The sequence below is a fragment of the Canis lupus genome, chromosome 1 (genome assembly GCF_048164855.1).
Source record: "Canis lupus baileyi chromosome 1, mCanLup2.hap1, whole genome shotgun sequence".
Lineage (NCBI taxonomy): Eukaryota > Metazoa > Chordata > Mammalia > Carnivora > Canidae > Canis > Canis lupus.
The window spans coordinates 100,521,372-100,536,968 of NC_132838.1; the positions used below are offsets into that span (position 1 = coordinate 100,521,372).

At 44.1% G+C, this 15,597-nt stretch overlaps 1 long non-coding RNA gene across 1 annotated transcript; it reads right to left on the reverse strand.

Moving 5' to 3' along the window:
- Positions 1-77: 77 nt before the first annotated feature.
- Positions 78-6,497, reverse strand: LOC140630918 (uncharacterized). The gene is made up of 3 exons (XR_012028622.1): positions 6,311-6,497; positions 2,340-2,411; positions 78-266 (listed from the first exon to the last, which is right to left on the reverse strand). It is a non-coding gene; the product is annotated as an uncharacterized lncRNA (long non-coding RNA).
- Positions 6,498-15,597: the final 9,100 nt, after the last annotated feature.

Here is a 15,597-nt window from a genome sequence, read left to right on the forward strand (position 1 = left end):
TTTGGCCTCTCTGTGTCCTGTGAAGGGTTAATATCACTTTTGCAGCCTCTACCCCAAGGGCTGCAAGCCCCCAGCCTAAATTTTTCTTGAGTTTGAATTGTTCTCTGAGACGTCCCTAACCCATCTGCTTACCTTACTAAACTGGACCGCGCAGAATGTATTTTCCCGGACTTGCTTGTCTTTGGGTCGTCTGGGTGTTGTTGGCACATCACGATATTGATTCCTCGGTGTCTTTTCCTCGGGACCAACCTGAGTGTCTGTCACACCTAAAAACAAAAGGAAAGGCAGTCTCTGCACACGGGTGGACTGCTGGCAGAGAAGAAGAGGTTTTCCAAATGTTGCTCCACTGGGACGATTTGGTTTTTTTCAGGGTCGGTAATCTGCATGCATAAGGTGGTACAGTCATGTTACCCACCGCATATTACCCACTGTTTTAAGGAAATATGGAATTAACGTGTGTCAAGTTCGTTCATTATTCCTGCCTCCTTCTATATGCATCTATCTCCGCTATAGATGCTCGCTTTGAAAGAGTTTAAGAAAATCTAACATATTAAACTCGTGACTTATTCAGAAGCTTAGAGGCATTAACATTTCAAGCACTGTTTGAATGTTTGGAGACATTTAATTTCTTTAAAACTAAGTATTTTAGGGATACCTGGGTGGCGCAGCGGTTTGGCGCCTGCCTTTGGCCCAGGGCGCGATCCTGGAGACCCGGGATCGAATCCCACATCGGGCTTCCAGTGCATGGAGCCTGCTTCTCCCTCTGCCTGTGTCTCTGCCTCTCTCTATGTCTCCTTCTGTGACTATCATAAATAAAAATTAAAAAAAAAAACTAATAAAACTAAGTATTTTAAAATTATCCCTATAACGTGTAATTAGTTAGACTAGAAGGATCTTGATTGCCTACTATTTAGAGAAATGCTAATTGTTTGGTAAACTCACAATTTAATGAAATTGGAAATGAAATAAAAATGGCAACAAGTCGTCCTCTGTACACAGAGTAGCTCCATATCCCTGATTCAGATCTCACCCTGAACAAGATTACACTGCCAGGTGGCTGGCGGTGGGGGGTTGTGGGGGGCATGGGGAGGGTGTTGCCTGGGGCCGGTGGTGGGACCCTAGCTAACCTGGTTGGACTTCTGTGAACCCCTGTGTCCTCATCTGTGAAACAGATAGTGATAAGCATTTGCATTGTGCTGAATTGTGCTGAACATCCATTCTTTCCTTGGCTGGGTTGAGCCTGCTGATGAGCCAGTTGAAGGCACTCTTCATTACTACTAGTGTTTTCTATCTCTAGCCTTAACTTTTGATCTTACCTTAGAGTTTCCATCTCTCTGCTTACATTATCCATCTATTCCTGCATTTTGTCTACTTTTTTTCCACTAGGACCCTTAATATCTTAATCATAGTTATTTTACATCCTGTGTGATACTCCCAACCTCTGTGTCCTATCTGGTTGTCATTCTGATGATTGCTTTGTGTGTGCTCAGCCTGTTTTTTCTTGCCTTTTGATATGCCTTGTCATTTGTTGTTGAAAGTGAGAAATATGTTTGGTAACAGGAACAAAAGTAAACAGGAGGTTTGGTAATATGGGTCGAAGTAGGACTGTACTTAATGTTTGTTGTGACTATGGGTGCTAGAGGCTTCAAATTCCTCTAGTGGTCTAGTTTTTGTCTATTCTGTAGACTTTGTGCTCTGGTAAGTGTTCCTCTCCAGAGAGAGTCCGTGTCTTGCATCTCTTTTAGTTGTAATCCTGTTACACTGGAATTCCACTGATGTGTAAAAGGTGAGAGGGGAGAGGATCATACTAAATCTTCCAATGAAATCCCAATCTTTAGTAGCACTGTGTCTGAGGAGCATATCTCCACCACCGTAGTTTCTTTCTTTCATTTTTTTTCCTTGACCCCAACTGCCTTCCCTGGCTACAGCATTCTCAAAGTATTTGCTAAAAACCCTGGCCCCTGCTGACTATGATCTCTCTCACTTAGGTGAGAGAAGAAGGCTAGAGGGACCTGTAGTGGGAGCAATGTCCTTCACCCAGCTGCAGATGGCTCTAGCAGCTTTATTCCTGGTAGTATATATCTTTGTAGGGAAAAGGCTCTGGGTATATTTCATGATGGTTATCTTTCTGGTCATATAACACCTGCTCTTCCCCTGCTCCATGCTAACAGCTGAAAAAACAGAGACATGCCAGTTAACTGAGTGCATATTGGACACAGCCAGGATGGAGTCCATGGGGTCACTGCCCAGGGGACAGGAATTAGGTTTGAAAGCCCAGACTGGGAGACTCTGCGCAGGTGCAAGTACAAAGTGACATGATAGGTCCCTTGCTCACTTACCTGTCTGGGCAGTTTGGTACAGCCTTAGCCTCTGGTGGCAGAAGAGCACCATGTTGGGCAGCAGGTCTTGGTCTTTGGAAAGAACAAATGAATGTCATCAAATAGCATGTTAACAAGGCATTTCAAAGACATGTGACCAAGTGAGGACACAATAAGGGGACACTGGTGTTGGGGGACCTGAGAGAAAGAGATGAGGGATGAGGGGAAAGGGTGAGATATGAGGTCACAGCAAGGGGCTGGGAATCAGGAGAGACCAGCAGAGTGGGAGGATGTTCTGCAATGTCTAGTGTTTAAAAAGACACAACAAACCCAAAGGGAGTAATTTACTTCCATCAAGACAGCAAACCAAGACACAGTTGAACCAAAGTACCTAAGTAATACAATGTGTGTAGGTTCCTTAGTGTATATGCAAGCTCCCTGTCTCCACACCCTAATACACTGAATAAAAAGCCTGCTGGGCACCTGGGTGGTGGCTAAGCTTCCGACTCTTGATCTTGGCTCAGGTCATGATCTCAGGGTCTTGGGATCAAGTTCTGTGTCGGGCTCCATGCTCAGCAGGAGTCTGCTTGTCCTTCTCTCTGCTCCTCTCCCAGCTTGTGTTCTCTCTCTCTCTCTCTCTCAAAAAAAAAAAAAAAAAAAAAGCTTCCTGTACTAACCCTACAGGTACACAGTGCCCTGGTTCCTTACTTATTTAGTAACAAGTAATTAAAAAGTTCTTTAACACTTCCTTGGGTTGTGTTCAATTTAATGCACGCTAAGCAGTGAATCCCTTAAGTTCGGTTACACTTTGACAAGGTAGCATACTTGTGTACAAACAGTCCAAGTGGGATCTTTTTTGAAATACAGGCAAGCCTCTTAGCATGGGATGCATTCTTACAGGCCTCACCATCCACAATTAGGGACATGCAAGAATTATTCCCTCCTAACTTTGGGAAGAGAAAGGTCTACACTGTTTCGGAGTGGCAGAATCAAATGAGATGTTCTGTATCTGATGTTTCCAAGCCCAAATGCTTCAAACTTGCATAAAATGTATGCACATGTCCAGTTGGATGCAGAATGCAACATGGAGGGGGGCTACCGTGTGGTTCATTCAGTTAAGCATCGGACTTCCACCCAGGTCATGGATGGAAGTATGGAGCCCCAAGTTGGGCTCTCCTCCCCGTTCAATGGGGAGTCTGCTCTTCCCTTTCCCTCTTCCTCTGTCCCTCCCATATATATATATATATATATATATATATATATATATATATATATATATATATATTTTAAAGCAACATGGATGAAGAGAGTCAGCTTAGGCCCAGGGTAGGTCAGTCTCACCTAAGTTTGCAGGTGGGTTCCTCTGACCATAACCTGTGTGATAATGGGCCCCGATGTCCCCTGTCTGTGATTTAAGTTTCTTCACATCTAAAATACTGGACTAAGAATGCGCAACTCGAGGTTGTTGGGAGTATTGACATTCAGCTCCTGTCCCGGGCAGCCTTGCATTAATGTTGGGCACCTCTGTGACTTGTGGAAATCACCACACCTGTCTTGGGCCACATACCTAACAGTGTTACAGCCTTCTGTACCTGGGAGTCAGAAAGTGCCTCTAGCCACCAGCATCCTCTCACACTCCATCCTAGTTCAGAGGGTTCCATTCTTGACTGCTGTAGTAATCATAACCTCATTTGCTCCTACCTTTCATCTCTCAGGGCAGCTGGCTGCTGGAGTGGGCAGTGATTTGGAAGCTGGCACTGCTGGCCATACCCAGGTGTCCAGCCTGGTCATAGGAATAGGGAGAGGGATTAGCCCAAGCCCCTAGACCAAATTACCTGGCACCAGGGTACTTCTGGTATAACTGCATGGCAATACGAACATGATACATGGAGCTTTCTAATAGCAAAACTAAAATAATGTATCAATGAGTGTCATTTTTCCTATTCAAGGGAAAGAAGAGTGTATCTAGTACCTCATAAAAAATGTAGCATCTTTCACACTGCATTTTTGGGGGGGCCCAGAGAAATCAATGACCTTTATCATGGTCCATTTTGTTTTATTTATTTTTTTTTTCTTTTTTTTTTTCCATTTTGTTTTAGATAGTGTTAGTAGCTTTTCATATATTCACTCATTTATACCTAAGGACTCCTGTGAGGTAGGTACAGTTGTTGCTGCTGTGTACCTTTCCCAGGACCCCTCTGGAGCAATAGTGTGTCTGGATACCAGCTTGCTCTGGGATTCTTGTCCTGTATTGCTGCCCTCTTCCACTTATGATCCATCAGGATAAAATAGTTATGTCACTGGCCAGCTAGGGTGAGTTTGAGGGTGTTTGGAAGGAGAGGAAACTTTAAGCACATGACTAGTATTTTGATTGCTAAGCCAGCCTCTTCACTGACACAGAATCACAGCCCCAGGGATCCCTGGATGGCTCAGTGGTTTAGCGCCTGCCTTCAGCCCAAGGTTTGATCCTGGAGTTCTGGGATCGAGTCCCACATTGGGGTCCCTGCGTGGAGGCTGCTTTTCCCCCCTGCCTGTGTCTCTGCCTGTGTGTGTGTGTGTGTGTGTGTGTGTGTGTGTGATGAATAAATAAATAAAATATAAAACAAAAAAAAAGTAAAGCAGGCAAAGTTTTAGTAATATATACATTCCAAGGAAGAAGCAAGCCAGTCAAGAGAGACAATGGCCCCAGATACTCCAGTGTGTGGGCTTATAACAATTTTATTCTTTTGGGTGATTCCTAGGGTCATATCATTTGAGTGACAGGCCTGGATTATATAATAATTACCCAACTAAACATGTCTTTTCCCATGATGGATTCAAAATGCCTACATAGGGATGCCTAGGTGGCTCTCTCTCTCTCTCTCTCTCTTAAATAAATAAATGAATAAAATCTTAAAACAACAATAACAAGAGAACAAACAAACAAAAAAACCAAAATACCTGCACCTTAGGAAACCTCAACATTATTTCTATTTTAGAGACACAGGTCAGATAAGGACAAGCAGCTACTTTCTACACAAGTGCAACCAGCACAAAAAAACAAAACAAAACAAAACAACAAAACTTAACTCTTCATCTGCTGGGATGCTGTAACCACAAACTGATGGTTAGATAGGTGGAATAGGGTGATCCCTGGGTAGGCCTGGGGTGGGGTGGGGCTCTTGATCAGGACATCTAAAGTCTGTCCTCCTGTTGCTCATGCCTAGATTGTGCCTAACAGGAGCTGTGTATTTCCTCTGCTTGAATTGTCAGGAAGTATTGGAGTTTTCCTTCTGGTCACCAAGGATGCTATATTTAGACTCAGAGTGAGGTATAACCCACATGCACTATGCTAGTAGTCTCTGCTGAGTACACTGAGGGACTTGAACGCATTTTCCTTCCCCAGGAGGAATTTATAATCACACAGCTTCATCTTTGTGAAATAGAAGATTTTGTCTTGACTGAATATTGAATTCCGTAGTTCAGTTTGGACTGGTGCAGCTAGCCTCTTAAGCTGTGGCATACCCTCAATGTCTTTGAGGTTCAACATATGCCTGTCCTACAGCTCAGCAATTCTTTTAGGGATATATCCATAGGAAATAAAAGCACAAGACCACAAAAATCCTGGTACATAACGGGGGCCTGGCTGACTCAGTCAGTAGAGCATGTGAGTCTTGAACTCGGGATCTACACCCTACATTGGATATAAAGATTACTTTAAAGTCTTTTTTAAAAATCTTTAAAATATCCTGGTACATAAGTGTTCATAACACCTTTATTCATAACAGCTAGAAGTTGGAAACAACTGTGATGGGTAAAACCAGTGGGTGGAATAAACATGTAGTAACATTTCCTACAATGAGGTACTATTCCATAATAAATGAAATAATGGTATAGGTTACAACATCGATGAATCTCCCAAAATTATGGTGAGCAACAGAACACACACACAAAAGGTCCATATGGGATAAATTATTCCATTTATATAATATGTTAGAAAAGACAAAACTAACCTGTAGTGGCAGAAAGCAAGTCCTTAGTAGTTGTCTGACACATGGGTTGGAGATGACTGAGGGAGAAGTACACAAAGTGAACTTTAGATGTGGTGAGAATGTTCAATATTTAAGTATGTCATTACATAGGTGTATGTATTTGTAAAACTCACTGACACTTAAAAGAGCATTTTGGGGTATCTGGCTGGCTTAGTCAGTAGAGCATCTGACTCTTGATCTCTGGATCATGAGTTTGAGCTTGATGTTGGGTTAGAGATTACTTTAAAAAATTAGAAGGAAAAAAATTAGAAGCATTTGGGGCATCTGGATGGCCCAGTCCATTAAGCGTCTGACTCTTAATTTTAGCTCAGGTCATGATCTCACAGTTGTGAGATCAAGCCGTGTGTGTCAGGCTCCATGGTCAGCGGGAAGTCTGCTAGAGATTCTCTCTCTTCCTCTCCCTTTGCCCCTCTGTATTGCATGAATAGAGGTTTCTGTGATTTTTCCTGCATAACCAACCACCTCAGTCTGCACATATGCAGGCAGGTTAAAGAATGTTGTTTATGAGTAATGTTGTGTGCTGCATGAGTAACTGGTTAGTTGACATTAGCTGGCCTCTAGGTCAGAATTGGCCCCTCTGTTCCAGATGCCAAGAGGTATAAATTTTATCTTGTATCTCCTCTGACTCTAGGCTGGGTGGGCCCCCCAGAATGGAATCCAGCAGACAGGTATATATGGTCTAGGGTCCTTGAAGATGTAAAGACATGATAAAATAGAAATACACCCCACTCCAAAGTGCATGTAGGCAAACACGTTTAATTTCAGTACTCATCATTTTGCCCTATAAATACGACCTTTCTGGGGATGGTCAGTTGGAAGTCTCACCTGAGGGGAGGATGCTCCACCCAGGCCTCTTAGTGGGGGCTCCAGCCTGGCTATCTCCACAGGGCTTCCTTAGCTAATGAGGTTGAATATTGTAAGTACTCAATTTGATGTAACTTTGTCTTATTCTCCTTTACTGCTTACTATTGCCCTCATCTATGCATAGATTTCCCTTTTCTTCTTTCTGTTTCTATTAGATTTTTATAATATTAATAAAGTACATTTGCCTTTTTAAACTGAGAGTATGGCTGCCATGAATCTTTTTAGAACACTCTTCCTAATACTAAATCTTTTTTAAAAATTAAAAATTAGGCTTTCTCGCAACAGGTTTGCCACCAGAACACAGGTGTCATGAAAACCACCGTTAAACCTAAACCAAAATGGGAAAGGAAAAGACTCACATCAACATCATCATCATTGGACACGTAGATTTGGGCAAGTCTACCACTACTGGCCATCTGATCTACAAATGTGGTGGGATCTACAAAAGAACTATCGAAAATTTTGAGAAGGAGGCTGCTGAGATGGGAAAAGGCTCCTTCAAGTATGCCTGGGTCTTGGATAAACTGAAAGCTGAACGTGAATGTGGTATCACCATTGATATCTCCCTGTGGAAATTCGAGACCAGCAAGTATTATGTGACCATCATTGATGCCCCAGGACACAGAGAGTTTATCAAAAACATGATTACAGGCAAATCTCAGGCTGACTGTGCTGTCCTGATTGTTGCTGCTGGTGTTGGTAAATTTGAAGCAGGTATCTCCAAGAATGGGCAGACCCGTGAGCATGCCCTTCTGGCTTACACACTGGGTGTAAAACAACTAATTGTTGGTGTTAACAAAATGGATTCCACTGAACCACCCTACAGCCAGAAGAGATACGAGGAAATCGTTAAGGAAGTCAGCACCTACATTAAGAAAATTGGCTACAACCCCAACACAGTAGCATTTGTGTCAATTTCTGGTTGGAATGGTAACAACATGCTGGAGCCAAGTGCTAACATGCCTTGGTTCAAGGGATGGAAAGTCACCCGTAAAGATGGGAATGCCAGTGGGACCACACTGCTTGCAATCCTGGATTGCATTCTGCCACCAACTCGTCCAACTGATAAGCCCTTGTGTCTGCCTCTCTAACATGTCTACAAAATTGGTGGTATTGGTACTGTCCCAGTGGGACGAGTGGAGACTGGTGTTCTTTTTTTTTTTTTTTTTTTTTTTTTTGAGACTGGTGTTCTTAAGCCTGGCATGGTGGTCACCTTTGCTCCAGTCAATGTTACAACTGAAGTAAAGTCTGTTGAAATGCACCATGAAGCTTTGAGTGAGGCTCTTCCTGGGGACAATGTGGGCTTCAATGTCAAGAACGTATCTGTCAAAGATGTTCATCATGACAATGTGGCTGGTGACAGCAAAAATGACCCACCAATGGAAGCAGCTGGCTTCACAGCTCAGGTGATTATCCTGAACCATCCAGGCCAAATCAGTGCTGGATATGCACTTGTGCTGGATTGTCACACAGCTCACATTGCTTGCAAGTTTGCTGAGCTGAAGGAAAAGATAGATCGTTGTTCTGGAAAGAAGCTGGAAGATGGTCCCAAGTTCTTGAAATCTGGGGATGCTGCCATTGTTGATATGGTTCCTGGCAAACCTATGTGTGTTGAGAGCTTCTCTGACTATCCTCCTCTGGGCCGTTTTGCTGTTTGTGACATGAGACAGACGGTTGCTGTGGGTGTCATCAAAGCAGTGGACAAGAAGGCAGCTGGAGCTGGCAAAGTCACCAAGTCTGCCCAGAAAGCTCAAAAGGCTAAATGAATATTATCCCCAATACCTGCCACCCTGGTCTTAATCAGTGGTGGAAGAATGGTCTCAGAACTGTTTGTGTCAATCGGCCATTTAAGTTTAATAGTAAAAGACTGGTTAATGATAACAAAGCATCGTAAAAACTTCAGAAGGAAAGGAGAATGTTTTGCGGACCATTTGTGGTTTGTGTGTGTGTGTGTGTGTGTGTGTGTGTTTGTGCATGTGTGGCAGTTTTAAGTTTTTAGTTTTTAAAATCAGTACTTTTTAAAAAAATTATTTATTTATGATACTCACAGAGAGAGAGAGAGAGAGAGAGGCAGAGGGAGGAGCAGGCTCCATGCACCGGGAGCCCAACGTGGGATTCGATCCCGGGTCTCCAGGATCGCGCCCTGGGCCAAAGGCAGGTGCCAAACCGCTGCGCCACCCAGGGATCCCTAAAATCAGTACTTTTTAATGGAAACAACTTGACCAAAAATCTGTCACAGAATTTTGAGACCCATTAAAACAAAAGTTTAATGAGAAAAAAATAAAAAATTAGAAGAATTTTATTTATTTATATATTTTTAAAATTTTTATTTATTTGAAAGAGAGCAAGAGAGATCGCAAAGGGAGAGGGAGAAGCAGTCTCTCCACTGAGCCGAAAGCCCAATGCGGGGCTTGATCCCAGAACCCCGAGATCATGACCTGAGCTGAAGGCAGATGCTTAACCAACTGAGCCACCCAGGTACCCCTAAGAGAATTTTATCATATGTAAATTAACATTGTTTACATAAATGATGTCAGCATTTATAAAATCAGGAGATTCTACATAAAACCCATACCTCTGTCTTTTCTTCAACATCAGAATACTCAGCAACTGTCTGTTGATCCATTTCTGTCTGTATACATTGGGAGGGCCAGTCCAGTACCAGCAAGAGCTAGAATGCAATGATGGCTATTAGTGCTAGCAAGTCTGGTCAGGTGCATGCTCTCAGGCCATTAGTTACTGCCTTTGTGATGGCCGCTGAGCAGAAGACAGAGGGAGGCAATGGGAATTTCAGTTATTCCCTCCTTCCCTCTCTCCCTCCTTCCTTCCCTCCTCCCTCCCTTCCTTCCTTCCTTCCTTCCTTCCTTCCTTCCTTCCTTCCTTCCTTCCTTCCTTCCTTCCTTCCTTCCTCACTTCCTCCCTCTCTCCTTTCCTTCTTTCAAGTAGGCTCTATGCCCAACATAGGGCCTGAACTGACAACCCCAATATCAAGAGTCACATGCTCTACTGACTGAGCCAGCCAGGTGGCCCAATTATTTCATCTTTATATACATAGGTCTATAGATCCTGGAAGCTTTGCACACCCCATGCAGCATGACAATGGAGCAGGTGAGTCCCTTTAAACAGACTGTGTCCCCTCTGTGAGGGGACTGTGAGGGTATTTTTCAGGCACCCTCAACTCTCTGTAATTTCATGATGCTTCTTTAAACACAGATATCACCCACTTGACTTACACCTGCACATAGGAGTCCAGCCTCCCAGGGCCATGCCACAAAAGTCAGCTTCATCTCAAGACTTCTGGGAAAATGGGGTATGTTCTAACAACAAGGAACCTACTTGTTTCTCATTTCTGACAACGGAGGATATCAGATCAACCATCCCCTTTCTCACAAAGAGCTCAAGGTCCTTAAGTCACTCTGACCTGACCACAAATTTTTGCTTGTAGTGCTCTTCATACAGGAAGCCTTAGGGTAGTAATACAATGATGTCACAACTAGACAGAGGCATGCATTGCAATCCCCAGTTGCCCCTGAGGCAGATGTTGGAGGAGGGGCCCAACAATACGTGCTCGTTTTTATGCTGGCATGATTAAGATCTCAATATCTCAATCTCCTCTTGATAAATAAAGCAATGGAGATTTATTTTATTTTTGTTATTTAGATTTTATTTATTTATTCATTAGAGACAGAGAGAGGCAGAGATATAGGCAGAGGGAGAAGCAGACTCCCTGCAGGGAGCCTGATCGGGGAGCCAGGACCCCAGGATCATGTCCTGAGCCAAAGGCAGATGCTCAACCACTGAGCCACCCAGGTGCCTCTGGAGATTTATTTTATTTTTTAAGTAATCTCTACATCCAATGTGGAGCTTGAACTCCAACTCCAAGATCAAGAGTTGTATGCTCTACCAACTGAGCCAGCCAGGTGCTCCAGAGATGGAGATTTAAAATGATTTTTTAAAGTAATGCACTTATTATCAGAGTCAAGAGTAGTCCAAGAAAGCTGGTTTTGGGGTGCCTGGCTGGCTCAGTCAGTTAAGTGACCAATTCTTTTTTTTTAAAAAAAGATTATGTTTATTTATTAATGAGAGACACACACACACACAGAGAGGCAGAAACACAGGCAGAGGGAGAAGCAGGCTCCACACAGGGAACCCGACATGGGACTCAATCCCGGGTCTCCAGGATCATGTCCTGGGCTGAAGGCAGCATTAAACCGCTGAGCCACCGGGCTGCCCTAAGTGACCAATTCCTGATCTCAACTCAGGTCTTGATCTCAGGGTCAAGTTCAAGTCCCAGATTGGCTCCACACTCAGCATGGAATCTACTTAAAAAGGAAAGAAAGAAAAAAAAAAAAAAAAAAAGGAAAGAAAGAGCAGCCCGGGTGGCTCAGCTGTTTAGCACAGCCTTCAGCCCAGGGTGTGATCCTGGAGACCTAGGATCAAGTCCCACCTCAGGCTCCCAGCATGGAGCCTGCTTCTCCCTCTGCCTGTGTCTCTGCCTCTCTCTCTCTCTCATAAATAAATAAAATATTTTTAAAATAAAAATAAAAAGGAAAGAAAGAAAGAGAAAGCAAGCAACCTGGTTTGAATGTTACTTCAGGGACTCATTAAATTCATCATGAAACAAAAAGCTGACATCTATGAAGAAAGGAAACTTTCCCCAGAATCCCTCCAGAGACTCCTCAGGTCTCCTTGGCCAGAATTGGCATGGGTCCATGCCTAACACAGTCATGGATGATAGATATGAAACCCCAAACCAGCTCAGGACAAGTGAGATTCCCTCCAGGGGAACTCAGTCGTAGATTTTCCTGAGCAACACAGGCATGACTGCAGCACAGTTCCAGGTGTCACAGACAGCAGAAGGCAGAGTGCTGCTTGTTCAGATCCCACCAGGTCACAGACACAATATAGCTCAGACAGCAGAGGCTTTCCTGCTCTAAAGAGGAAAAGAGTAACTCCATTTCTGATGGTTGGCTGCTGATTTCTTTCTAAACCTCACCCTCCATTTCTCTTTTGGCTCCATATGTGGACAGGTTGACAGGCAACTTTGTGCATGCTCCTTCTCCTTTGGCACCAGTGAGAACTTTAAATGTCACAAATCTCCAGCCTCCATGCAATAACTTTTCCACAGCTCCTTCCAGTAGGCAACAAGACCTGATCTACTCCACCTGACTCACTGCTCTGCCTAGTCAGCCTAGACCTGCTGGTGACTGTCCAGATCTCCCCAGGAGTTCGCTGTATGAGTAAACTTTCTCTTAAATTCTCTTGGTGTATACATCATCAGCTTTTGAACCAAATTTTGGTGTGTGTGGGTCTATCTCACTTATGTGGGCTGACCACAAAACACCCACACATAGATCACTTCCTCAGGGGTAGTGTTCTGGTGCATAAGGTTTAACTATTGCTGGAGGTTACCTCATGAAGGCTGCTCATGCAGGGCTTATCCTCTGTGATTAATTTCAACCTGAAGGAAGCCACAGTGACAAGCCATCCTCTTCTAGATTCACTACACTCATGTGACTTTCTCCCATGCAGAGACTGGAGATGAACACATGTGCCATTTGGGCTGAAAATTTTCTGACGCTGACTGCACTCCTAAAAGCTTTATCAGGTGTGAACTTTGGTGTTTATTTTTTTTAAAGATTTATTTATTTATTCATGAGAGAGAGAGGCAGACATAGGCAGAGAGAGAAGCAGGGTCCCTTGTAGGGAGCCCGGTGTGGGACTTGATCCCTGGATCCGGGATCACGCCCTGAGCCAAAGGCAGATGCTCTACCACTAAGCCACCCAGGTGTCCCTGAACTTTGGTGTATAGTGAAATTAAATCTGTAGCTAAAGGCTTTCCCACCCTCGTTGCACTTGCAAGAACTTTCTCTCATGTGAGCTTTCTTTTTTTTTTTTTTTTAAATCTTTCTTAAACCATTTTATTTATTTATTTATTTATTTATTTATTTATTTATTTATTTCATTTATTATTTATGATAGTCACACAGAGATAGAGAGAGAGAGGCAGAGACACAGGCAGAGGGAGAAGCAGGCTCCATGCACCGGGAGCCCGATGTGGGATTCGATCCCGGGTCTCCAGGATCGCGCCCTGGGCCAAAGGCAGGCGCTAAACCGCTGAGCCACCCAGGGATCCCTCATGTGAGCTTTCTCATGGTGAATACAGGTTGAGAGCTGGCTAAGTTTTCCCACATTTAGTGCACTTATTGTAACATCTTTCTCCAGCATGAACTCTATCATGAACAAAGTAGGCACTCTGGCTTAAGGCTTTGCCACGTTTGGTACACTCATAAGCCTTTCACATCTACACTTTGTGGTGTGGGACTATGTGGAATTGATGGCTGAAGGCTTTCCCACATTTGCCAGATTCACATGGCCTTTCTTTGGTGTAAACAATCTGGTGCTGAACAAGAGCTCGGGGTTCACTAAAGGCTCCACCTCATAGGGCACTTCTCCAGTGTGAACCTTCTGTTAGTTCATAAGGTTAGACTTGTGGCCAAAGGCTTTCCCACATTTGCTACACTCATAGAGCTTTTCACCAGTGTGGATCTTCTGGTGCTTATTTAGAGTATAACTTTGGCAGAAAGCTTTTCTGCACTCCATGCACTTGTAAGGCCTTTCCCCAGAATGAATTTTCTGATACTTTTTCAGTTTACATTGTGGAGGCTGAGAAAATTAAGGCCATTCCACCTCAAGTTCAGCGTTAGCACAAGTAAAGCCATCTCAGGCCCCTGTGAATAAGAGCTGAACTTTACCCTACTTAAGTTACAGGAAAAACCTCAGAATGCCCTTGAAAGCCCCATATCAGAATGAGAACAGAGCTTAATGCCCTTGAAAGCCCCATATCAGAATGAGAACAGAGTTTAACGCCCCTGAAAGCCCCATATTAGAATGAGAACAGAGTTTAACGCCCCTGAAAGCCCCATATTAGAATGAGAACAGAGCTTAATGCCTGTGGCAGACAGTCCCATATCAGAATGAGAACAGAGCTCAATGCCCGGGGCAGAAAGTCCCATATCGGAATGAAAAGAGAGCTTAAGAAATTCCTTCACCCCTTCTGGAAATCTCCTAGAACAGCCCAAAAACCCCAGCTGTGACTCACCTCGGGGTCCAAGTCCCTGCTCCGCTGTGTTGGGTATATTTGGACCCAAGCTTGAGCTTGCTAATAAACCCTTCAGTGCTTGCATTGGTGTCGGCTCCTTGGTGGTTTCTTGGATTCGAAATCTTGGGCACAACAACATGTGTGGCTGAAGGCCTTCCTACTCTCCTGACACATATAGGATGATTCTCTAGTGTGAATTTTGTTTTAAGATTTTAAAAATGTATTTATTCATGAGAGAGAGAGGGAGAGAGAGGGAAAGGCAGAGACACAGGCAGAGGGAGAAGCAGGCTCCACGCAAGGAGCCCGATGTGGGATTCGATCCCGGGACCCCAGGATCATGCCCTGGGCGGAAGGCAGGGGCTAAACCACTCAGTCACCCAGGGATCCCCTCTAGTGTGAGTTTTTTGGTGATCAATAAGCATTGATTTCTCCTTGCAGACATTTCTATTTGTTGGGCATCTATATAATCTCTCTTTAGGGGGAGTAGGTGGCTAAGAAGGGTAGACCTCTTCAGGAAGCCTGTCCCTGAGATGCTGCATATGAAGGGCTTCCCTGCAGTATGGACTTTGGGAACTGCCCAATATTGGGGCTGGGTGGGAAGGCTTTCCTGAGCTTGGTGCTGCTCCCTCATGGCTTCCTATCACTGTGGGTAGCTGGGTGTTATGTCATGGCTGTCTAGGACATTCTTGCACATACACAGCTTTTCTGGAGTATGCGCTCACCACAGGTGACAGGTTTCTCTCCATACTGAAGTCAACTTTTTCAGTTGAACATTTAAGTGGAACCAGAATTCTCTCTAGTATTCTCCACACTTGTGTAGTTTCTGCCCAGGGTCTGTTCCCATGCTTCTCTGGGGACAAAGTTTCTGAAGACTTAACCACCTGGGTTATAGGGGTGGACCTTCTGGCTAGAAGGACCAGCACTGGGAGACCTGTTGTGCCCAAGATTGCGAATCCAAGGAACCACCAAGGAGCCGACACTGATGCAAACACATGAGGGTTTATTTACAAGCTCGAGCTTGGGTCCAAGTATACCTGACACAGCGGAGCAGGGACTTGGACCCTGAGGTGGGTTTCAGCTGAGTTTTATGGGCTGGTCTAAGGGACCTCCAGAATGGGTGGAGGAATTTCTCAAGTTCTGTTTACATTCTGAAATGGGGCTTTCAAGGGCATTGAGCTCTGTTCTCATTCTAATATGGGGCTTCCTGCCACTGGCTTGGGCTCTGTTTTCATTCTAATATAGGGCTTTCTAGGAAGTTAACTGTAAGCTATTTTTTTCCCCC